Source organism: Oryctolagus cuniculus, chromosome 1 (genome assembly GCF_051225735.1).
Source record: "Oryctolagus cuniculus isolate XC-2025 breed Fujian yellow rabbit chromosome 1, ASM5122573v1, whole genome shotgun sequence".
NCBI lineage: Eukaryota > Metazoa > Chordata > Mammalia > Lagomorpha > Leporidae > Oryctolagus > Oryctolagus cuniculus.
Genome location: NC_142867.1, coordinates 132,917,964 through 132,942,122, shown reverse-complemented (window position 1 = coordinate 132,942,122; position 24,159 = coordinate 132,917,964). Strand labels below are relative to the sequence as shown.

At 43.3% G+C, this 24,159-nt stretch overlaps 1 long non-coding RNA gene across 1 annotated transcript in view; it reads right to left on the bottom strand.

Moving 5' to 3' along the window:
* LOC149128639 (uncharacterized) overlaps positions 1-24,159 on the bottom strand; it is a 115,188-nt gene that overhangs the window by 56,570 nt on the left and 34,459 nt on the right. The window contains exon 2 of the long non-coding RNA XR_016213455.1: positions 11,070-11,201. This is a non-coding gene — a long non-coding RNA (uncharacterized LOC149128639). The remainder of the gene's footprint in view (positions 1-11,069; positions 11,202-24,159) is intronic.

Genomic DNA, 24,159 nt, shown 5'->3' with positions numbered 1-24,159 from the left:
CGCTCTGCTGCGGCCTGGGAAAACAGTCGAAGATGGCCCAAATCCCCTATCTCCTGCACCCACCTATGAGACCTGGAAAAAGCTCCTGGCTCCTGGTTTTGGATCCAAACAGCTCCAGCCATCTATCTCTGCTTCTGCCACTCTGTAACTCTGCCTTTCAAATAAATAAATAATTATTTTAAAAAACAGCTTCATCCCAGAAGAAGCTCCTGGCTACTGGCTTCAGACTGCCACAGCTCCAGCTGTTGCTGCCAATTGGGGAGTGAATCATCGGATGGAAGACCTCTCTCTCTCTCTCTCTCTCTCTCTCTCTCTCCTCCCTGTGTAACTCTTTCAAATGAATAAATAAATCTTTAAAAAAAGTAGCTCCAGTTATTGACAACACAGTAGACTTGCATTGATTTTAGTTCCCTTCTCACTTTGCAAAGGGATCAGTGGCAGGTAAAAACAGTTGACAGCCTTGCTAACAGGAGAAGAAATAGTTGAAGACAGAAAATGAAAAGCAGCCAAATAAATCATCAAAGAAAGAGAAGTGGACCCCATCCAACACAAACCTTTAAAAGTGGATGCTCACAATTAACGAGTGAAACAGCTGCCCACTGAAATCTTTTCTAGGGAGGGAAGATGTCCTAAGTTCTGCTTCTGTAAACTCCAGTCATAAATCTGTCCTAATAAATCTGTCCCTGGCATCTCTTTTACAAGCATACTGGACCCACTGACCATTGGAAATGTGGTCCTAAGTCATGTAGGCTGCCATTTAAACTCACCAATGCTGTAACAGCTAAGAAACTTGAATTTGATGCTCAATTCTCAGGAAATCATTCCAGTTGAGCCTAGGGCCATTAATATAAACTCCTTGGATTCTCCACTGTCTCTGTGCCTGTTTGAAAGAAGGGAGTTTTCCCACCCCAGGTTTCTGTAATAGCTTCAAATTCCAGATTGGAAAAATCTGATAATTAATACTTGAGAGGGATCAATGCACAAAGCAGCTATTCACACTTCACACTGCTCCCTCTGGGAAAAATCTGAACACTCAGGGCCACACCCGGCAGGTGTGTCCGTGGGGACCCCACCAGGAAGATGAGGTGCAGGATGAGAGCAGTGGGGCAGATCCTAGTCAGATCCTCCTTCCCACCCCTCTGCTGCCCCAGGCTCCCTGCTGAAGGCCATCCAGCCCCACCCTGCAGGAACCAGCCCAGGAAACATCAAGAGACCTGGCCAGACTGCATTCTGAGACCACCCACAGTGGGAACCCGGCTTATTTAACTGTGGAGAGCGGGAGTCTTTCCCAGAACGGTGCCCTCTCTCTCCTGTAACCACTAAATAAAGTACATTAGGGACAGTTTGGGTGAGGTTCTGCAGGGGAGAGTCTGGGCGCTGGGAGCCTGGGAAGCAGAGGCGGGAGACAGAACAGCCCGGGTCCCAGCCCTGACCTCGGGGGAAACTGCCATGATCTCTGGTGCCCAGGCACCCACCCTTCTCCCACACACATCTCTGCCCCTTCCTGCATGCCAAACCTGCAGCAGAAAGTCCTGGGAGCAGGTACCCTTTCTTCCGGACACACGGGGAGCGAAGCAGGGAGTGCGGGGAAGAGAGTACCTGGCACGTGGGACCCACAGGTGGAGGATGAAGAGGGAAGAAGCAGCAGGAGGCAGGCTTGGGGTGAGCACTCGGAAACTGCCTGGGATCGCATGTGCAGAGCAGGAGATGCAGTAAATGCCAGAGAAGGAGCAGCACAGCCCCCAGGGCTGACCCTGAGCAGGGAATGAACTCCCTCTGGTCCAACTCAGAGCCCCACGGACTGGCACTAGCATGCGCATGCGCACAGGCATTTGGAAGGCAGAATACATTGGAGCTCCTGGGAACTCTGGGAAATGGAGTCCAGGCCGCAGCATCCCTAGAGACACCAGCTGGCCCTCCCCAAGGGCTGCAGTCTGGGGTGGGTGCCCACAACCAGAGGGCATTTACTTTTGTTAAGTCCCTCCTTCCTTTCCTTCCCACCCCAAAATCTCAAGGATCAGTTGCTGTTCTTCCTTTCCTGAATCAAATCTTAAAGAGTGACAATCACTGCTGCTAACTGACCCCAAATCCTGGCTCCCTCATAACCTCTGTCTCTTCCAGAAAAATCTTATTTACTACTTTGGCCCTAGAAATCATAAATGGCTATGATAGAATGTAACTTTTAACAGAGGTGTAGAAGGCACAGTTTAATATCCAGTTTTGAGAATACAATTTTCATTTGTGCTTTATTGATGTTTATAGTTCTTTTAAGATTTATTTATTTATTTGGAAGTCAGAGTTACAGAGAAGGAGATGCAGAGAGAGAGAGAGAGAGAGGTTTTCCACCCGCTGGTTCACTCCCCAATTGGCAGCAGCGCCACAGCGCCGACCCCTTATAGTTCTTTTCAAATCATTTTACACTGTCTTTTTATTCATCTAGTACAGAGACAGAAGAATGGACACAGAGCTTACATAGCTGAGTATTCAAGGAGACAGGTTAAATGCCTTATAGCATATCATTTATACCTTAGATTAATTCTGGGGACAGTATTATCTGGAGTTTACAAAGTAGAAACTGAATGGAAAGAGCTTAGAAAAACATGGTGTTTTTTAATATCATTAAAAAGTCTAAGTTAAAGGCCAATCAAGGGGCCAGCACTGTGGCATAGCAGGTAAAGCTACTGCCAGCATTGACATTCCATATGGGTGGAGGTTGAGTCCCGGCTACTCTGCTTTCAATCCAACTCTCTGTTATGGCCAGGGAAAGTGGTGGAAGATGGCCCAAGTCCTTGGGCAGCTGTACCGGTGTGGGAGACCCAGAAGAAGCTCCTGGCTGCTGGCATCGGATCAGTACAGCTCCAGCCATTGTGACCAATTGGTGAGTGAACCAAAAGATGGAAGATCTCTCTCTCTCTCTCCCCTTCTACTCTGTGTAACTCTGACTTTCAAATAAATGAATAAATCTTTTTTTATAGAGCTAATCAACATATAATACTAGCTTAAAAATCTTTCTTTTGTCTTGGGTCTCAGTTTTTAAAATCTGATTTCTCAAAGGGAAAAATGTGAGAGAGATGAAGAGTACCTAAAAAATAATTTACTGTAATTATTTACTGTAATAATTTACTGTAATGATTTACTATAATTTACTGTAATAATTTACCATAAAGAACCACATAGGATTATAACTTGTCTAGAAAACAAAGGAGATTCAAAGTTGCTCTTATTTCATGGTTATTTTTTCTTATTTTTAATATCAAGGTAGTATATAAATATTACGCACTCCTAGGTATTTTGTTGTTTGATATGTTTTATTTTTTAAGCAGAAATTCAAAGAGATAACTGGGTAACATGGAGTTCTGTGTTTCTGATTAGTTCTCTCAATTAGAGATCATGGGATTAGAGTTGGTGCTAGATTAAGAATACTTAAATCTTTATCCACTGACTTCACACCAGCATTCACTATGTTAAACAATATTCTTTGGGTAGATTGCTCTTTCTTGCCAGACTGTAAACTTCATGGGGTCTAGAAACATATTTGCTTTGACACTAAAACTCAGCATCTTGACAGTCATTTAGTTGAATAAATAAATGATATACAAAATAAATATTTCTGCCTCTCAATAACTGCCTAATAGAGAAGGAAATAGAAATCAATTTGATGACTCTCAGTATTAGGTGAATATATAATTTGTTGTTCTGACATAAGCTTGGTCATGAAAAGGGCATATTAATAATTACACAGAGTTGAAGTGTATGAACACCTAGGGCCAAGCGGGTTAAATGTTCACCCTAGCTATGTAAGGCATTCCATGTCAATAGGAGAGGGAGGAGGAAGAGGGGAGGGAGTGTAGGTGGGAAGGTGGTTACGGTGGGAAGAATCACCATGCTCATTAATTAGCAGCAAAGAGAGAATCTGTGATCATTTGTTGCTTAAGAAAGGGTGATAGGCATTATTTAATTATAATGCAGGCATCAGTGTTTTCCTGTCTCTGAAATAGGAAGTCTATAACTCAGAATTCCTTGCTCTATCATCAAAACAATTCAAAACAAAAACCTAATTAAGCATAAGAGGAAGTTATGCATTAGAAGTCTATTCTAATCTCTAGGAGGTTCAGGAGTTGGAAAATTCATCCAAAATCTTGCTGCAAAATGTCCCATACATTTTCCATGACCACTACCCGTAAGCATAAGCTCTTTTAAAGAAAAGATTTATTTATTTGAAAGTCAGAGTTACACAGAGAGAGGAGAGGCAGAGAGAGAGAGAGAGAGAGAGAGAGAGAGAGAGAGAGAGAGAATCTTCAATCTGCTGGTTTACTCCCAATTGGATGCAATGGCCAGAGCTGAGCTGATCCAAAGCCAGGAGCTAGGGGCTTCTTCCAGGTCTCCCATGTGGGTTCAGGGGTCCAAGGATGTGGGCCATCTTCTACTGCTTTCTCAGGCCATAGCACAGCTGGATCGGAAGTGGAACAGCCGAGACTCGAACCGGTGACCATATGGGATGCTGGCACTGCAGGTGGCAGCCTTACCTGCTACGCCAGAGCACCAGCCCCCATAAGCCCTATCTTCTGTAGAACCAGCACCCCAGACACCAGCCACCACATGGCATCCCATGGCACACTCACCCCTGGCAGTGTTCTGCAGCTCCTGCTCCTCTCCACTTTCACTGGAAGAATCTGCAACTCCTTTTTTTCATTCAAGTAATTCTGATTCAGATGTCCCTGACACAATTGGCTGGCAAGTGCCATGGCATGTGTCCATGACCTAGCTAAATGCAAAGCTGGAACATTTTAAACTTTTCACTGCCATGGTGAGACACGGACTCCATCTAATGAAGTAGGGGATTTTTCAGGGAGTCTGGAGAATCAAATATGACAAAATGACAAATCTTAACCAAAGAGTGCCATGGTAGAGATGAAGAGAACCCAAAATGTATTTTTCTATCTTTTCTGAGTTAAGTGACTAAAAACAAAGCCAATGAGGGTTAAACAGACCCATTCTGAAAATTCCTTAACATCTTCATTTCCATCCAAATTAATAGATTACTTGAAGAAAATAAATTTTACATAAATGAAAATGCAGTACCACAGACAAGCGTACAGTACATAGGCCCTCAGTTAGCTTCAAGCTATCTGGGTCCATTAATGTGTTCTTCCAGAACCAAAGCTGCAGTACAATAGAACCACAGCCTCTGACATTCCTCCTCCACCCTGATGGATTTTGGGTTTTCCTCCCACCTCCCCTCTCCTGTGAATACATCAGTAGCAGGACAAATGGAATCCAAAGATACGATGATGTTATTTAATGTGGAATAAACATAGTGTTTTAGTCAGTACAATCCTCAATACTACAATAATAATTCTGAGTTCACTGATTATGAAAGTATATGAAATCTATTCCTAAGTAATCATAACATCGAGAGCTGAATGTAGACTTTCAGAGTGAAAGAAACAAAGAATTGTGTAGAGATGTGTATCTCTATAATACAGATTTACCGCTGTACTTTATAGACAGTACACCATGTTTGTATTTTCTTTTCTTTTTTTTTGCATTCTGGCATAGTTTATTACATCCAGCTTGTCACTTTGGAAATTTTATGATTAGACACTAATATACAACAATTTTGAATCCTTACAGATAATATAGAGCACCCTAGGCCCTCCCAAGGGCAGGAAACAGACCAAGAGCTCATAGACTGGCTGCAACTGCAAGAAGCAGATGAAGATATCATCAGAAAGATACATATTCCTGAAGTGTGGCTGCTGAGCAGTTCTGCCCTTATGGATCTCATCTCTGTTTCAGATCGTTAAAGAAAGTTACATGCTTTTTGACATTTCTAAAGATTTCACTAATGAGAATCTAAGATATCTTCACTACGCTAAGAGCCTCAGAACAGCCCAAAGACTTGGGCCATTTTCTACTGCTTTCCCAGGCCATAGCAGAGAGCTGGATCAGAAGAGGAGCAGCCGGGACTAGGACCGGAGCCCATATGGGATGCTGGCACTTCAGGCCAGTGCTTTAACCTGCTGTGCCACAGCACTGGCCACAATGTAGTATTTCTAATAGAAGAGTTGGTTAAGTCATTAACTCCTCTAAAATACAAGTTAAGTGTTAGTTTTTAAACTTTGATTCATTCATGAGAAAAATAAAAGGTTAATTTTCTCTCTTTGCTTCTGGGTATGTAAATTTTATTCTAAGAAATTAATCATGACTTTTACATCTCAGACCCTATTATGAGTAAGTAGAGAATATTGTGGGGTCATACGCTCATTCTATCAAAGGAACATTTCTCTAATTAAAGAAAACATTATGGGCATCCCATATGGGCACTGGTTTGAGTCCTTGTTGCTCGACTTCTGATCCAGCTCCTTGCTATGGTCTGGGAAAGCAGTAGAAAATGGCCCAAGCGCTTGGGCCCATGCACATGGATGGGAAACCTTGAAGCTCCTGGCTCCTAGCTTTGGATGAGCCCAGCTCCAGCCATTGCAGCCAACTGGAAAGTGAACCAGCAGATGGAAGACTTCTCTCTCTCTATGTAACTCTGCCTTTCAAATAAATGAATAAATCTTTGAAAAAAAAAAAAGATGTCCAAGTCTTACATCAGAGTACTGGGGTTCAGTGCCTAGCTCTGGTTCCTAACTCCAGCTTCCTGCAAATACCGATCCTATAAGGCATCACTGATGGCTCAAGTATTCAGGTTTCTGCCCACACATGGGAGATTAAGATTGAGTTCATGGGCTGGCACCATGGCTCACTTGGTTAATCCTCTGCCTGTAGCACTGGCATCCCATTTGGGTGCCGGGTTCTAGTCCTGGTTATTCTTCTTCCAGTCCAGCTCTCTGCTGTGGCCCGGGAGGGCAGTGGAGGATGGCCCAAGTGCTTGGGCTCCTGCACCTTCATGGGAGACCAGGAAGAAGCACCTGGCTCCTGGCTTTGAATTGGCATAGTGCCAGCTGTAGTGGCCATTTGGGGAATGAGCCAGCAGACGGAGACCTTTCTTTCTGTTTCTCTCACTATCTTTATCTCTACCTGCCAAATAAATAAAAAAATTGAGTTCACACTCCTGGCTTCAGCCTGACCCAGTTCTGGCTGTTGCAGGCATTTTGGGGAGTAAAGCAGAGAATCAGAGTGCATTTTCATTCTCTCTCCCTCTGCCTCCCAATTAAGTAAAAAAAAAAAATTAAAGAAACTCAAACTGGACTAAAGGTAATAATATAGGTAAGTGTCCCACTTCTTTCATATGACTAACCACTAGGTACTAAAAGTTTTCATTTTTTCCACTCACCACATCCTTTTCCCATGACATTTAATTTCCTAGGTTTTAAATTTTCTTTTCCCTAGGTAAAATGTGACCACTTGGTGCCAATGCTGTAGCATGAGGTAAGACACTGCCTGCAATGCCGGTATTCCATATGGGTGCTAGCTGAGTCCCTGCAGCTCCCCTTCCAATCTGGCTTCCTGCTAATGGTCCCAGAAAAGCAACAGAAGATAACTGGGGCCCTGCCACCCACATGGGACACCCAGATGAAGTTCCTGTCTTCAGTCTGGCCCAGCCCAGGCCACTGCAGCCACCTGAGGAGTAAACCAGCAGATAGATAATCTCTCTTCCACTCTGCTACATTTTCAAATATATGAATGAATCTTCCTTTAAAAAATAAAAATAAAAACCACTTAAGCTTTCAAAGGTATACAAGAAAGAAGCTTACAGCACTGATAAATTCAGGACCTAAAACATCTTAATGATTGAAAAAAGCAAAGCAAAGAGCAATATACAGAAAAGCATATATTTTGGTCCCTAAATTTCTAAACCATGAACATGATTATTACATAAATATATTTATATATTTTTAAGATTTGTTTTATTTACTTGAGAAAGGTATTCCATCTGCTGGTTCATTCCCCAAATTACTGAAAATCTGGGGCTGGGCCAGGGCAAAGCCAGGAGTAGGGAGGGGCCAGTGCTATGGCACAGCAGATTAACACCCTGGCCTGAAGCACTGGCATCCCATAAGGGCGCTGGTTCAAGACCCGGCTGCTCCACTTCTGATTGAGCTTTCAGCTTATGGCCTGGGAAAGCAGTAGGAGATGGCCCAAGTCCTTGGGCCCCTGCAACTAAGTGGGAGACATGGAAGAAGCTCCTGGTTCCTGGCTTCAGATCAGTGCAGCTCCAGCCATTGCAACCATTTGGGGAGTAAACCATCAGATGGAAGACCTCTCTCTCTCTCTCTCTCTCTCTGTGTATGTGTGTGTGTGTGTAACTCAAATAAACATCTTTAAAAAAATCCAGGAGTCAGGGAAATTTCATCCAGGTCTCTCACTTGGGTGCAGGACCCAAGGATTTGTACCATATTCTGCTGCTTTCCCAGGTATGTTAGCAGGGAGCTGGATCAGTAGTAGAACATGCAATTGGTGCCCATAGAGGATGCTAGTGCTGCAGGTGCTGGTATAACCCATTTTGCCACAGTGCTGGCCCTGTAACAATGTTTAATTCCTAGTAATTAACAGGGAAGAAAGAAGTATGGCAGGATACCTTTTTTAAAAAAAATTATTTTATGTATTTGAAAAAGCTATATAGAGAGGTAGAGAGTGAGGTAGAGAGAAAGAGAGAGAGACAGAGAGAGAGAGAGAGAGAGAGAGAATCTTCTGTCTGCTGGTTCACTCCCCAAATGGCTACAATGGACAGAGCTGAGCTGATCTTAATCCAGGAGCCAGGAGCTTGGGCGAAAAGGCCCAAGGACTTGGGCCATCCTCTACTGCTTTCCCAGGTGCATTAGCAGGAGGCTGGACTGGAAGTGGAACATCTGGGACTCTACCAGCACACATATGGGATGCCTGTATTTCAGGCCAGGGCTTTAACCTGATGTGCCACAGTGCTGGCTCCAACAGGTGACCTTTTACTCTCAATAATCTCTTCTTGGTATTGGCAGCAGTTTATAATTTTTTGTTTATTTGCCTTCTTCTTAATCTATATTTGTAAAAACTTACAACAAGTTCCAGCACCCTGAGAACCTCCATCACAAGGGCATACAATCAGATGTTTGTCCAGAAAAGGGTGGTGTAGATGCAACGTGGAAAATGCAAGGTGAGTTGATTCATCCTTCTCAGGCTGTGGTTTCCATGGGCAACTTTTACAACCAGCTGCCTTATTTGTTCCTCTTCCACAGAGTAGAAAACATGTTAAGTCATCCTATTTAGCCAAAAGCCAGTGGCAGCACTTAAATATGTCATCAATCCAGGGCCAGCATTGTGGCACAAAGGGGTAAGTTGCCAACTGCAACAGCAGCATGCCTTATGGCACTGCTTTGAGACTCACCTCCTTCACTTCTCATCCAGCTCTTTGCTTGGGAAAGCAGCAAAGATTGCCCAAGAGTTTGGGTTCCTGCACCCACATGGGGGACTGGGACAGAGTTCCAGGGTCCTGGTTTCAGCCTGGCTCAGCCCCAGCTATTGTGGCCATCTGGAAGTGAGCCAGCAGATGAAAGACAGAGGTCTCTCTCTCTCTCTCTTCCTTTTACCTAAACATACATTACATAAATAAATGAAAATGCATCCATATAGCAACTTTTTGAGGAAAAGTCTTCTGATTATTGCAGGTATTGTCTCAATGCATAAAAATATTCAGACACAAAAATTATAAACTGATTTATATTTATATTTTGCAACCACATACTTTTCAGAAAAAATTGTCTGCCATTCAGTATCAGGTGTCAGTCTGAAAGCATTCATTAAAAAAATCAAGTAATTTTACTAAACACAAAAACCTCTAGTATAGGCTGCATATAAACCAGTTGCTTCCATGGGTATACACAGATTGATTTTTGTTAATTTACAGGGATCACTGCACTTCCCTGGCATGGAGCTGTCTGAAGAGTTTAAACACTGATGGGTGTGGCATTATTTCTGATATTTGCTTATTATCCAGAGTGCATTCATTAAATATCTATCATGAACTTCACACTCTATAAATCTGTTTCAAATATGTTGGTATTTAATGGTACTTACACACTTCCAAACTGAGCTAATCCTCCTAACTTCTCTCTGGAATAGCCATGCCTTTGACATTGCCTTTTTTGCACACATATGGAAATGCATAATATGCTTCTGTATGGTACTTCAGAATTTATAAAAGGCTTTTCAGGTAAGATTTACATAACATCATGTCAAAGTGGCCAAAGGACACAGTCTTCTCATTACTGAGGGGAGAGGTATGAAGTGACTCTCTGAACAGTTACTCAGATTCTATCAGTCAGGTTCAGAATCTTATTAGGTATCAGATACACATCTAGATTTTTTTCCCTACTGTCTCTTTGTCAGAATTCCCAGCCTATGAGTGAACTTCAGTCTGAATGAATGCTAATATTCAAGGTTCTAAGTGAAAAAATTACTGAGGTTTGTATTGGTGAGTAAAGCATGTGTCTAAATGTTACTTGTATTTCATAATAAGTATTGAATCATATGAAACTGAATATAAGATTATGCAAATTTTTAAGATGAAGAGCATATATTTAAAACCACATTCTTACATTTTGCAAACGTGTTGAAACACCTTACTGGAGCATGTGTTTGGCATAGTGGGAAAGCCTTCCACATCCCAGTCAAAATGCCCGGTGCTCAAGCCCTAGCCCTGCTTCTGCTTCTGGCTTCCTGCTAACAGAACCCTGGGAGGCAGCAGCTGATGGCTCAAGTACTTGAGTCCCTGCCACCTATGTGGGAGACCCACACTGAGTTCCTGGCTTCAGCCTGACCCAGCTCTGGTTGGTGCAGACATTTGAGGAATGAGCAGTAATTGCAAGGGCTCTCTCTGCTTGCAAATAAACAAAAATAAATATACAGACCTTTTCTTAAGGTGTCTTGCTCACATCTAAATGATTTCCCTTTTCACAGTAAAATACCTAACTGTCCTCTTTAGTAGCAATGCATGTTTTGCTCTCCATGTCCACTCCTAAGCTCCAAGTACTGGCAGCTCACCTTAGCATGGTGACTGGTTCCAATGTTCAAGTACTCATCTCCCATTCTCTTTTGGTGGGTCTACCAGAAAGAAAGGAGAGTGTCTACAGTGATTAATATCTTACTGTTGCTCTTGCTGTCCACCTGCAGGCCTGAAGGATGACCAACTGAATACACACTGTGAAGTTCTGGATGTAGTTTCCAAAATTCAGTCACTTTGCAGCTGAGGGACTCTGTCCTGTCAATCACCTGAAAGCCTGCAGGAGTAGGGAGAAGCTGTGTTTGAAGAATTCACAAATAAAGTGCATTGAAGCCAACCACTACCACCCCCACCACACCCCTAATTCAGGGTTCTGGCAAACCCCAAACCAGGAGTTTGGGACCAGGAGTGGTTCAGGAGGTGACCTCGACTCCTTACTCTGAACAGCTCCAAAGTGCCTGGTGCACCCAACAGGAGCTCAGCACCTCGACCTCCTGCCCTCCTGCCCTCCTGCCCTTGCCACCAGGACAGCCGACTCCCAGAGCCTCCAGGAGGCCTGCAGCAGCCCTGCAGGTCCAGGCGCACTGGGATGTGCATCCAGAGCTAACCCAAAATACAGGCCCAGCTCAAGTGTCACCTCCCCACAAAGTCACTGTCTCCTACTCCCTCCCGGAAGGCTGCAGGCCAGCACCCGGCACCGGGAGTCATGGCATTTGGGGTTCACCCGCTCTCCCACAAAGGAAGATGCCCCCATGGGAACCCCACTCCACCTGTGGGCAGGGCTGGGGGAAGAAGGGCCGAGCCAGCCTCCACCCTAGGACTGCAGCCTGGGAAAGTCCAGGGCCCCAGTGCCCTTGCAGGGCATGGGGTCTCCCTAAGTGTGCTCTGAGTCAGGGCCTCAGCCATCAGCAGCTCTCTTACTTCCAGAATCTGCTGCAGGGCAGCTCAGGCTCGACCTGGCAGGGGGCCTTGGGCCAATCTTCACTGCCCTGGGGCAGGACCAGGGCTGCCAGACGTGCCCCATGCTGGGCTGGCTATAAAGGTGGTGGTCATTGGTGGGCAGCTGGTAGTTGCAGTGTGTGCGGGTGACGTGGGTGGTGTTAGGTTCTTGTCCATTTTGTACCTTGGGGCTAGAATGCAGGTGGTGACCCGAGAGTCAGGAGGGGCAGGAGAAGAAGAGACAGACCTGGTGAGTGTGACCACCCACCTCTCCCGCCAGCCCTGCTGGCTGAGGCTTGCAGAACGTGCTGCACTTGGGGAAGCAATGAAGGCCGAGTCTTAGCAGGAAAACCAAGTGTGTGGTGCTGATTTGCTCACTGACGCAGCATCTGTGTGGCCTGCATGGGCAAACAGGGGGAAGGGCTTGGTAGGAGGGCTCTGGAGGCACACTGGGCCCTTGTGCAGCTGCCTGCTGTAGGCATCCAGGGCAGCAGAGTCCTGCAGGGTCCCTAGAGATTCTGGCTGTGCTTTGCTTGCATCATCCACCCTCCTGCACTGCTGCTGGGGGCAGTGCTTCTGCCGTTGATATCTCATTCGAGTCCATGGATATTTTCTCATGATGGGCTGATCTCACACAGTGGCAATCATGGAACAAATCACTGTTCTGTGGCATCTGCCTCCCAGGAGTGTTGCAGGTGGACAGGGGGACATGGGTGATTGATGGCACCTCCTGTGCGTGGTCTCTGGCCCATCCAGGACCGAAGGTGGAAAGGGAAGCAGAGGAGCTGGCTCAAGGCAGTCCCGCTGCGGGTTCCATCAGGAGCAAAATGTCTCCCGATTGTGATAAACCTTGCAGGGAAACTGTCTCCTTTTGTGGGCCAGAGACAGCATCTGCTTTATTAGCTGTGCAGTGTATTGATAATTAAAATTTGGGCAGTCCTATCTTTAGTCCTCACAGCATTGTTACATTCTGAGGAACTGATGAAACTGCTCAGTACTTCGGGACTGAGTGTAATATTAGGTGGGTAAGCCTGTTGTTGGCTTTTGGTTTATAGCTATTAGGTGAATTTATTTGGTAAAAATGCATTCAGGCTCAGTAGTGTATTCAAGGATGACCACTTAGTGAATTGTCTTTTTTTTTTTTAAGATTAAGAGTATTGAAGACTGGGTTGAGGTACCTATGGCAAAACTCCACCATTCCTGGGAAGGCCACAATTGGCAAGAAAAGCAGGTAGCAAGCTTTCATCAAGTAAGTTGAGATTCCTGTGTTTGCAATCTGAACAGCTCACTGCTGAGCTGGGAGGGCAACTGCTCTGAGCACAACTCATTAGAGAACTGCTCTTGCAGACCTTCCCTGAAGGAAGCACTGTTGTGGTCAGAAGCATTCCAGGAGCTGCTGGCCAGCAAATGTGAATTAGACTTGAATTTAATCCATTGCAAGTATCACAAGAGTGCAGAAAGGCTGTGTCCTCAAATGAGCAGCTCACCAAGGAGAATTCGACTTAACCTAGAAGTTCTGTTTATCTCCATTTATTTCTCAGCATATTCACACCAGGTGGGGAAGATAAATCACCCTTCAGCTCTGCAATGGCAGTGCTCTTGGTTGAGGCTGAGGATGCTTTTCATTGCATGCAGTGTTTGCAAGAGACTTAGTTCCCTGAGGATTTATGCCTCTCCTGTAAATACATTTTTGGCATTAAAACAAACTGAAGTATTTATGTTTTAGTAGTATGGAACCAACTTAAGTATTTTGCCTACTGGCACCTTTGTCTTTAAAGAGCTAAATCTGCAGGATTACAGGATTGAGTAAAAACTAGAGAATAGCTAATCCTAGTACTAGAAAAGCACAGGGATTATTTGATCATTAGCTTCCTCATATTCCTCATGTTTCTTTTTCTTTTTCTACCTTCTCTTCCCTACCTACAGATGGTCTGGCTGTATTGGAGGCTTTTCTAAAAACTGAATTCTGTGAAGAAAATATAGGCTATTGGCTGGCTTGTGAAAACTTCCAAAAAAATCCACCCACCCCAGAAGCTATCCTTATATCCAAGATAAATATATGCACTCTTCTTAGAAAAAGGCCCCAAAGAGGTAAGACACAATTCCTCATTTCAGCATAAAGTGTACACTCTTGACATCAAGAAGCAACAGAAGAAGCAAAGACATAAGACTAAAGCAAGGGCCAGGGAATCTGAAAAGCTTCCTCTCCTGGTGTCCTGGCTTTCAAATAAGTATCCCCCTACCTGGCAGGTGAAGCTCATCACACATTACAGCTTCTGATTTTCACTTTCAAAGAGCAGAGCCCCCTTCTCTAACAAAGGATAATGAGTGATCTTTGTTTCAGATGAACATGCTTTCAAACCAAAACTCTTATTATCCAAAATATACAAGAAGCTACAACTCCCAGCTTTACAGCTGCCTGGAAAAGGGTGTATTGCTTGATGGAGAATAACTTTTTGAAGTTGTATTTATTTGCAAGGCAGAGTTACAGAGAGAAAAAAAGAGGGAAAGACAGAGGTTCACTCCCTTCCTCCAGGTCTCCCATGTGGGGGCAGAGGACCAAGCGCTTGGGCCATTCTCTGCTGCTTTACCCAGCAAAGAGCTGCGGAAGAAGTAGAGCAGCTGGGAGTCAAACTGGCATCCATGTGGGATGTTAGTGCTGCAGGCAGCAGTGTAACTTGCTATGCCACAGCACCAGCCCCCAGAAAGAACTCTTATCCCTGGTCTTTCTTTTGAGTCAGAATGCTAGCAGGACTTGTGTTGAAAACCACCAATCACCACAGAACCCCATGAGAAGAAAAAGGAGCCCCAGAGTAGAGTACATGTTCTGTTTCCTAAGGCAGAAGATTTTGACTGCCAGAGACTGACATTCAATTCAGCCTGGGTGTTTGAAAAACATCCCTCACAACTGTTGATTCCAGTTCAGGTAGTAAATCAGGAAGCTGGTGACTGTCCAGGAGATACCTGTATCAGAACAGCTTACACCACCATGAAGACACAGGCAGGAAATACGTGGTCTGAGTGGGGTGGGTCTCGCTGGAAAAGCAGGACTCTGAGATGGAAGATAATGCAATGGAATGCTGTTGATCTAGACTCACTTAAAATCAATAGGTCTGGGATTCTGTGGCCTTAGCTACCTAGCTCTACATCTTTCCTTAAATCCATCCATGTCACCACATGGTTTTAGTTCTAGGTTTTAAGTCCAAACTAATGTAACTTGTTTATTATGTAGAATCATCCATTCTATTGTTGTGTATTGCTGAACCGGAAGTGATGTTTGAATTGTTAAATGGTATTTAAAATAGTGAGTGCTCGTGTGTAGAAAACCACAGTGGCTGTTCCAAGTGCCAAAAACTCTTGAAGGTGTCACTCCCCCTCTTCGTGGAGGAACGACACAGGACCCTGCGCTGTTCTTTCATCTGCTCGGCCCTCCCCGGGTTTGCTGCTGGTTCTTCCCGGGTTGGCTACTGTCCCTTCCACCTCCGTGGAAGGGCAGTTCCCCCTGGCCACATTCCCCACTTCCGCAGGGGAACGGCACACTGCCGGCCGGCTCTCTGGGGGCTGCACAGGTGTTCCCCTTAGATGTTCCTGGTGCATGCCGTCTCTCTCCTCCTTTATAGTCCTCCTCTGCCAATCCTAACTCGGCTGCCCACACGCCGAGTACGCTGCTCTCCTCCAATCAGGAGCAAGTCCTACAGTTTATTGGCTGAACTGGAGGCAGCTGTGCAGAAGCTGTTTTCTTCTCTCCCAGCGCCATATTGTGGGAGAGCAGATGCATAGAATAAGTCCTAATTCCAGTAACTTAGTCCAGTCCAGATTGCTCCCCACAGAAGGCAGTTAAGCTTTGAAGTGGTCTTTGAATATTTGAATACATTTATTTTGATAAATAATGTCATTGAATACTCAGAGTCCAGGTGTGAGTTGATTTGATTTTGGTAACTGGAAATATGACCAATATAAGATCTTTGTAGTAGAGAAGAAGCATGCATTACTGAATCTGTGCAGGGAGAACTGACAGCCCCCAGAGCTGAGATGAGCGTGGCAAGGAAGATGCTCTTTTCTAAACCTAAGTCACAGCACATCTTTAGAATGACCCAGCGTTAAAATTCTTACAGAATCTTTTATTAAACATCAAGGTCTTTGATGAGAATAGAACATTGACCTAAATCCCTTCTTGAGGATTAAGAACCAGCTAAATAGCAGGCTGCAGTGGTGACGTCGAAGGGGTTGGGGCCCAGGGTCGGGGGTCGCAGGTCCCAAAGGCTGGCCCAGAATGGTCGCGGGCTCCCCGGGTCATGGGCCAGCACTGCGGCACGGGGCTCCAGAGGTCAGGGGAAGCCTACTGGGCCACTTCCTGCTTCCTTCCTTGGGCAGAGGTCAGGGATCACAAAGTGACCTAAAGTGACCAGTTCAGGGCAGAAATCCCTGAGGCACCACTGGGTCCTGGGCCTGGCCCATGGGTGGGGCAGAAGCAGAGGGGAGATGCACAGGACCTGCGGGCCAAGGCTGCAGGTGTTCCTGTTGGCCCCCGGACACCCACGGGGCCTCAGCCCCTCTCACAATGGAACCACATGTGTACCTCAGACCATTTTTACCCCTAATTCCACTTTAAAGAAAGGTTTATCAAGGTCAGTGCCGTGGCATGGGGGTGCAACCACAGCCTGCAGGGCCCACATCATGGGCGCCAGTTCGAGTCCCTGCCACTCCACTTCCTGTCCTACTCCAGCCAATGAGTGCAGCGGTGATGGACAGGTGCTTGGACCCCACACCATGCAGGAGACCTGGGCGGGGCGCATGGGTCTTCAGCCTCGCCCATTGGGGGATCAAACCAGCAGATGGAAGACCCCTGTCTCTATGCCTTTCAAATAAATCTCTTAAAATAAATAAAAAAGAAATGCAAAAAAAAGAACCAGCTAAATAGAAGTGAACTGTATGGAGACAAACACCAATGTTACAGTACTCAACTCTCCACTGCTCCAATGAACAAAGAAGACAAATAAGAGGGATATAGGCCTCCCCTTTTTTGTTATCCTTCCCTTGTTCCAACTAGCATGGGCTTCCAGAAAATGTACAGGGAATCCATTCTCTTCTGTGGTCAATACATAATCTCAGAATTTCCCTTATTCATTTGCCTAACAGATTTTGATTATGTTACTCTAGGTAAAGGGAAGGCAACAGAACTGCCCTTTCCCCCCAATTTTAAAATCTGTTATTTATTTGAAAGGCAGAGTTACAGAGAAGGGGTAGGGACAGATCTTCCATCTGCTGGTTCATTTCCCAAATTGGCCTCAGCTGAGCCAAGCTAAAGCCAGGCACTTCTTCCAGGCCTCCCATATGAATGTAGTGGTTCAAGCACTTGGGCCACCTTCTGACGCTTTCCCTGGCACATTAGCAGGGAGATAGATTGGAAGTGGAGCAGCTGGGACTTGAATCAGCACCCATATGGGATGCTGGCACAGCAGGCCATGGCTTTACCCACTGTGTTGGTACCGTGTGTGTGTGTGTGTGTGTGTGTGTATGTATGTATTTTTATTTCAAAGACTCATTTATTTATTTGAAAGGCAAGGTTAGATAGGGAGAGACATAAGAAGAGAGATCTTTCAACCTCTGGTTCACTCCCCAAATGTCCACAACAGCAGAGGCTGGGCCAAGCCAAATCCTGGAGGCTGAACAGTGGATAATCTTTAGTTAATTTAAAATGAATAGGCTGTAGCTGGTGCTGTGGCATATAAGGTAAAGCCACCACCTGCAGTGCTGGCATACCTTATGGGCACTGGTTCATGTCCCAGCTGCTCTGCTTCTAATCTAGTTACCTGCTAATGTGCCTGGGAAAGCAGCAGGAGATGGCCCAAATACTTGGGCCCCTGAATCCATGTGGGAGACCTGGAAGAAGCACCTGGCTTTGGATTAGCCCAGCTCCAGCTGCTTGCAGCCACTTGGGGAGTAAATCAGCAGACAGAACATCTCTGTCTATTTATGTGTCTCTCTCTATAATTCTCTTTCAAATACATAAATAAATCTTTAAAAAAGGTTTATTAACGTATGCTATAATCCAATCCAGTAAAAGTAAGAGAAGCATTAAATATTACTACCTATATTTTTATTTATTTTTTATTTTTTTTAATTTTTAAAACTTTATTTAGTAAATATAATTTTCAAAAGTACAGTTTATGGATTACAAAGTCTTCCCCCCCATAACTTCCCTCCCACCCACACCCCTCCCATCTCCCACTCCCTCTCCCATTCCATTCACATCAAGATTCATTTTCAATTATCTTTATATACAGAAGATCGATTTAGTATATATTAAGTAAAGATTTCATCAGTTTGCACCACACAGAACATAAAGTGTAAAATACTGTGTGAGTACTAGTTATAGCATTACTTCACATTGGACAACACATTAAGGACAGAGACCCCACAAAAGGAGCAAGCACACAGTGATTCCTGTTGTTGACTTAACAATTTGACACTCTTGTTTATGGCATCAGTAATCTCCTTAGGCTCTAGTCATGAGTTCCCAAGGCTATGGAAGCCTCTTATGTTCACTGACTTCGATCTTATTTAGACAAGGTCATGGTCAAAGTAGAAGTTCGCTCCTCCCTTCAGAAAAAGGTACCTCCTTCTTTGATGGCCCATTCTTTCTACTGGGATCTCACTCACAGAGATCTTTTATTTAGGTCCTTTTTTTTCTTTTTTGCCAGAGTGGCTTTCCATGCCTAAAATACTCTCATGGGCTCTTCAGCCAGATCCAAGTGCCTTAAGGGCTGATTGTGAGGCCAGAGTGCTGTTTAGGACATCTGCCATTCTACGAGACTGCTGTGTATCCCACTTCCCATGCTACCTATATTTTATATAGTCTAAGTATTGTATAAACTAAAATATACAACACTAGGAGTATGCTATCAGTAATTACACTACCAATCTCAGTGACTATAAATAAGAATTTTAGTAACTATACTGATTCTGAACAATGATTCAATGATTCTGTTTTTAAATTTAAAAATGCCCATGAACTTAAATGTTTCTGTGTAGCTCCTAATAGAACTACAAGCCTTAGAAGTTCTATGCTGTTTAACATTTCATCTTCAATGTCAACTTGATTATTACACTGCCAGTTTATAAAACACTTCACAGTCATGTGAACCTTACCATAAGATAGGACTGTGTAGAATAAATCCTTTAACTATAAAGACAATCTTATCTCACAAGGGAGGAAGATCCAGAGCGGTCTAATGAATTGCTAATGTCACTTAGCTCTGTCGGCACAGAAACAAGGAAAGCTCTCAGCTTCCTGCCACCTCCCCTTACACCACCTGCCTCAACTCGATGAGCCTGTAATTTTAAGGACACTCAGGCCCCATGAGTTTAAAGGAATTTTTCAAGGTTACATGACAAGTACCAAAGCCAGAAGTAAAAATTATTGCTTCCATCTTTCTCTTCCTTATCCACTATGGAAGTCTGATTTACAGTCATGCATTATTCAAATATCATTTACAACCAAGAAGCATTATTTTTCCCCAAATTTAACAATGAAACTACTTTTTTCCAATGAGGAAGCTATTTTAATGGATGATACAAATATACTTGTTTTGTTTTTTAATTTGAGATGCAAAGAAATGAACAAGTAGACATAGAAGTGGTATTCACCTTCTAGTTCACTGCTGAAATGTCCACAGTGGCCAGGGCTTGCCCAGGAGCAGGGAACCCAATCATCTGAGCCATCACTTGCTAGCTCCCAGGGTCTGCATGATCAGGAAGTTGGAGGCAGGGGCTGGAACCGGGAATCAAACCCAGAAACTCCAATGTGGGACACAGGCATCTGAACCACAAGGCTACACCCTGGCTTCCAGACTTGTTTTGTTCACCAGTCCTCTGAAAATGAAAGTTAATTACAACCTGAAATCCAAGACTCTGGAGTCCTCAGGTGTGTGTGTCTATGCAAGTTTATGCATGAGAGTTAGGTTGCCCAAGAGTCTGCAGTTTAGAGAGAACAGAAGAGTGAAACATGTGTCAGAGGATGTCAGCATTGGAGAGGTGGCTGTGCTCTAGTCAGAGGCTGAGGAGGACAAGTCCACAGAGAGCAGCAGCACCAAGGGAGAATGCTATACTAGCAAGTAAGGAGAAAAAATGTTGAAAAATAAATATTTTAAAAAGATCCAGGACCAGCGCTGTGGCACAGTGGGTTAAAGTTCCAGCTTGCAGTGCCAGCATCCCATATGGGCACTTCCCAACTGAGTCAGAAAAAAAAAAGAGATAGAATGAGAGAGAGTGAGCAAGTGAGAGAACAATCTGGGTGAGTCACCTTTGGCACACCCTTATCACCAAAGAACCAAACAGAACTCTCTGGCCACACCCATCACAGCCTCTAAGGATCCATCAAAAGCAGACAGTCCATGTAATCTAGAGTCACAGGATAACGAGAAGAAACCAAATATCTCCAATATGCCAAACAACAAACGCAGAAACTGAGGTAATAAGAACAAGGAAGACACTATGACACCCCCAAATGAAATAGGCACCCCAATTCAAGATTATGAAGATGATGAGATAGAAGAAATGCAAGAAGCGAATCTCAAAAAATTGATAACAACATTAAGAAGTTCTCAAAAACAAATTCTTGAACTACAGAAATCCTTAATCGACAAGATAGAAAATCTCTCTCGCAAAAATGAAATATTAAGGAGGAATCAAAATGAAATGAAACAACTAGTAGAACAGTAAACTGCAAAAGTGATGAGAAATCATAATGAAATGAAGAATTCAATTGATCAAATGCCAAACACATTAGAGAGCCTTAAAAACCGAATGGGTGAAGCGAAGAGAGAATATTGGACTTAGAAGACAGAGCACAGGAAAATATACAGTCAGAGCAAAGAAAAGAAGAGGATATTAGAAATCTAAAAAATATTGTTGGGAATCTTCAAGATACTATTAAAAAAACAAAAATTCGAGTTCTAGGAGTTCCTAAAGACATGGAGAGGGAGAAAGGATTAGAAGGCCTTTTTAGTGAGATACTAGCAGAAAATTTCCCAGGTTTTGAGAAGGACAGAGAAATCCTAGTACAGGAAGCTAATAGAACTCACCACAGTGAAACATAAAGAAAAGATCCGAAAATGTGCAAGAGAGAAATGTCAGATTACTCTCCGAGGATCTCCAATCAGACTCACAGCTGACTTCTCATCAGAAACCCTACAAGCTAGGAGGGAATGGCGAGATATAGCCCAGGTACTAAGAGAGAAAAACTGCCAGCCCAGAATATTATATCCTGCTAAGCTATCATTTGTGAATGAAGGTGAAATAAAGACCTTTCATAGCAAACAGAAATTGAAAGAATTTGTTGCCACTCGTCCAGCCCTGCAAAAGATGCTTAAAGATGCGTTACACACAGAAACACACAAACACGGTCATCAATATGAAAGAAGGTAAAGGAAGGAAACCTCACAGCAAAAGATCACAGGAAGTTCAAAACATATATTAGAAAATATCTTTGGCAAATGGCAGGGCAATGTTACTACTTAGCAATAGTCACATTGAACGTTAATGGCCTGAAGTGTCCAGTTAAAAGACACTGATTGGCTGACTGGGTAAAGGAACAAAACCCATCTATTTGCTGCTTACAAGAAACACATCTTTCCAGCAAAGATGCATACAGACTGAAAGTGAAAGGCTGGAAAAAGATATACCGTGCCAACAGAAATGAAAAAAGAGTGGATGTAGCCATCTTAATATCAGAGAACGTAAACTTTACCACAAAAACTGTTAAGAGAGACAAAGAGGGGCACTATATAATGATCAAGGGATCAATTCAACAGGAAGATACAATGATTATCAACATATATGCACCTAACTACTGGGCACAGGTTTATTTAAAAGATTTGTTAAGGGACTTAAAGGGAGATTTAGACCCCATTACAATAGTACTGGGGGACTTCAATACTCCACTCTCAGAAATAGACAGATCAACAGGACAGAAGATCAACAAGGAGACAGTAGGTTTAAACTACACTATAGCCCAAATGGATCTAACAGATATCTACAGAACTTTTCATCCTACACAGAAAGCATTTACATTCTCCTCAGCAGTACATGGAACCTTCTCTAGGATTGACCACATACTAGGCCATAAAGCAAGTCTCAGCAAATTTAAAAGAATTAGAATCATACCATGCAGTTTCTCAGACCATAAAGGAATGAAGTTTGGAAATTAGCAACTCAGGAATCCCTAGAGCATATGCAAACACAGGGAGATTGAACAACATGCTCCTGAATGAACAATGGGTCATAGAAGAAATTAAAAGAGAAATCAAAAAATTTCTGGAAGTAAATGAGGATAACAGCACAACATACCAAAACTTATGGGATGTAGCAAAAGCAGGGTTAAGAGGAAAGTTTATATCAATAGGTGCCTACATCAAGAAATTGGAAAGGCAGCAAAGAGATGAGCATTCAGTGCATCTCATGGATCTAGAAAATCTGCAGCAAACCAGACCCAAATCTAGTAGGAGAAGAGAAATAATTAAATTCAGAGAAGAAATTAACAGTATTGAATCCAAAAAAAATTACAAAAAATCAGCCAAACAAGGATCTGGTTTTTTGAAAAAAATAAACAAAATTGACACCCCATTGGCCCAAGTAACTAAAAAAAAGAAAAGACCCAAATCAATGAAATCAGAGATGAAAAAGGAAATGTAACAACAGACACCACAGAAATAAAAAGAATCATCAGAAATTACTACAACGACCTGTATGGCAGCAACAGGGAAACCTATCAGAAATGGATAGATTCCTGGACTCATGCAACCTACCTAAATTGAACCAGGAAGACATAGAAAACCTAAACAGACCCATAACTGAGACAGAAATTGAAACAGTAATAAAGGCCCTCCCAACAAAGAAAAGCCCAGGACCAGATGGATTCACTGCTGAATTCTACCAGACATTTAAAGAAGAACTGACTCCAATTCTTCTCAAACTATTCAGAACAATCGAAAAAGAGGGAGTCCTCCCAAATTCTTTCTATGAAGCCAGCATCACCTTAATTCCTAAGCTGGGAAAAGATGCAGCATTGAAAGAGAATTACAGACCAATATCCCTGATGAACATAGATGCAAAAATCCTCAATAAAATTCTGGTCAATAGAATGCAACAACACATCACAAAGATCATCCACCCAGACCATGTGGGATTTATCCCTGGCATGCAGGGATGGTTCAATGTGCGTAAAACAATCAATGTGATATACCACATTAACAGACTACAGAAGAAAAACAATGTGATTATTTCAATAGATGCCAAGAAGGCATATGATAAAATACAACACCCTTTCATGATGAAAACTCTAAACAAACTGGGTATGGAAGGAACATTGCTCAATACAATCAAAGCAATTTATGAAAAACCCACAGCCAGCATCCTATTGAATGCGGAATAGTTGGAAGCATTTTCACTGAGATCTGGTACCAGACAGGGATGCCCACTCTCACCACTGCTATTCAATATAGTTCTGGAGGTTCTAGCCAGAACTATTAGGCAAGAAAAAGAAATTAAAGGGATACAAATTGGGAAGGAAGAACTCAAACTATCCCTCTTTGCAGATGATATGATTCTTTACTTAGGGGACCCAAAGAACTCTACTAAGAGACTATTGGAACTCATAGAAGAGTTTGGCAAAGTGGAAGGATATAAAATCAATGCATAAAAATCAACAGCCTATATATACACAGGCAATGACATGGCTGAGAAAGAACTTCTAAGATCAATCCCATTTACAATAGCTACAAAAACAATCAAATACCTTGTAATAAACTTAACCAAGGATGTTAAGGATCTCTACGATGAAAATTACAAAACCTTAAAGAAAGATACGGAAGAGGATACCAAAAAATGGAAAAATCTTCCATGCTCATGGATTCAAAGAATCAACATCTTCAAAATGTCCATTCTCCCAAAAGCAATTTATACATTCAATGCAATACCAATCAAGATACCAAAGACATTCTTCTCAGATCTGGAAAAAATGATGCTGAAATGCATATGGAGACACAGGAGACCTCGAATAGCTAAAGCAATCTTGTACAACAACAAAAAAAGCTGGAGGCATCACAATACCAGATGTCAGGACATACCACAGGGCAGTTGTTATCAAAAGAGCATGGCACTGATACAGAAACAGATGGATAGACCAATGGAACAGAATTGAAACACCAGAAATCAATCAACATCCACAGCCAACTTATATTTGATCAAGGATCCAAAACCAATCCCTGGAGTAAGGACAGTCTATTCAATAAATG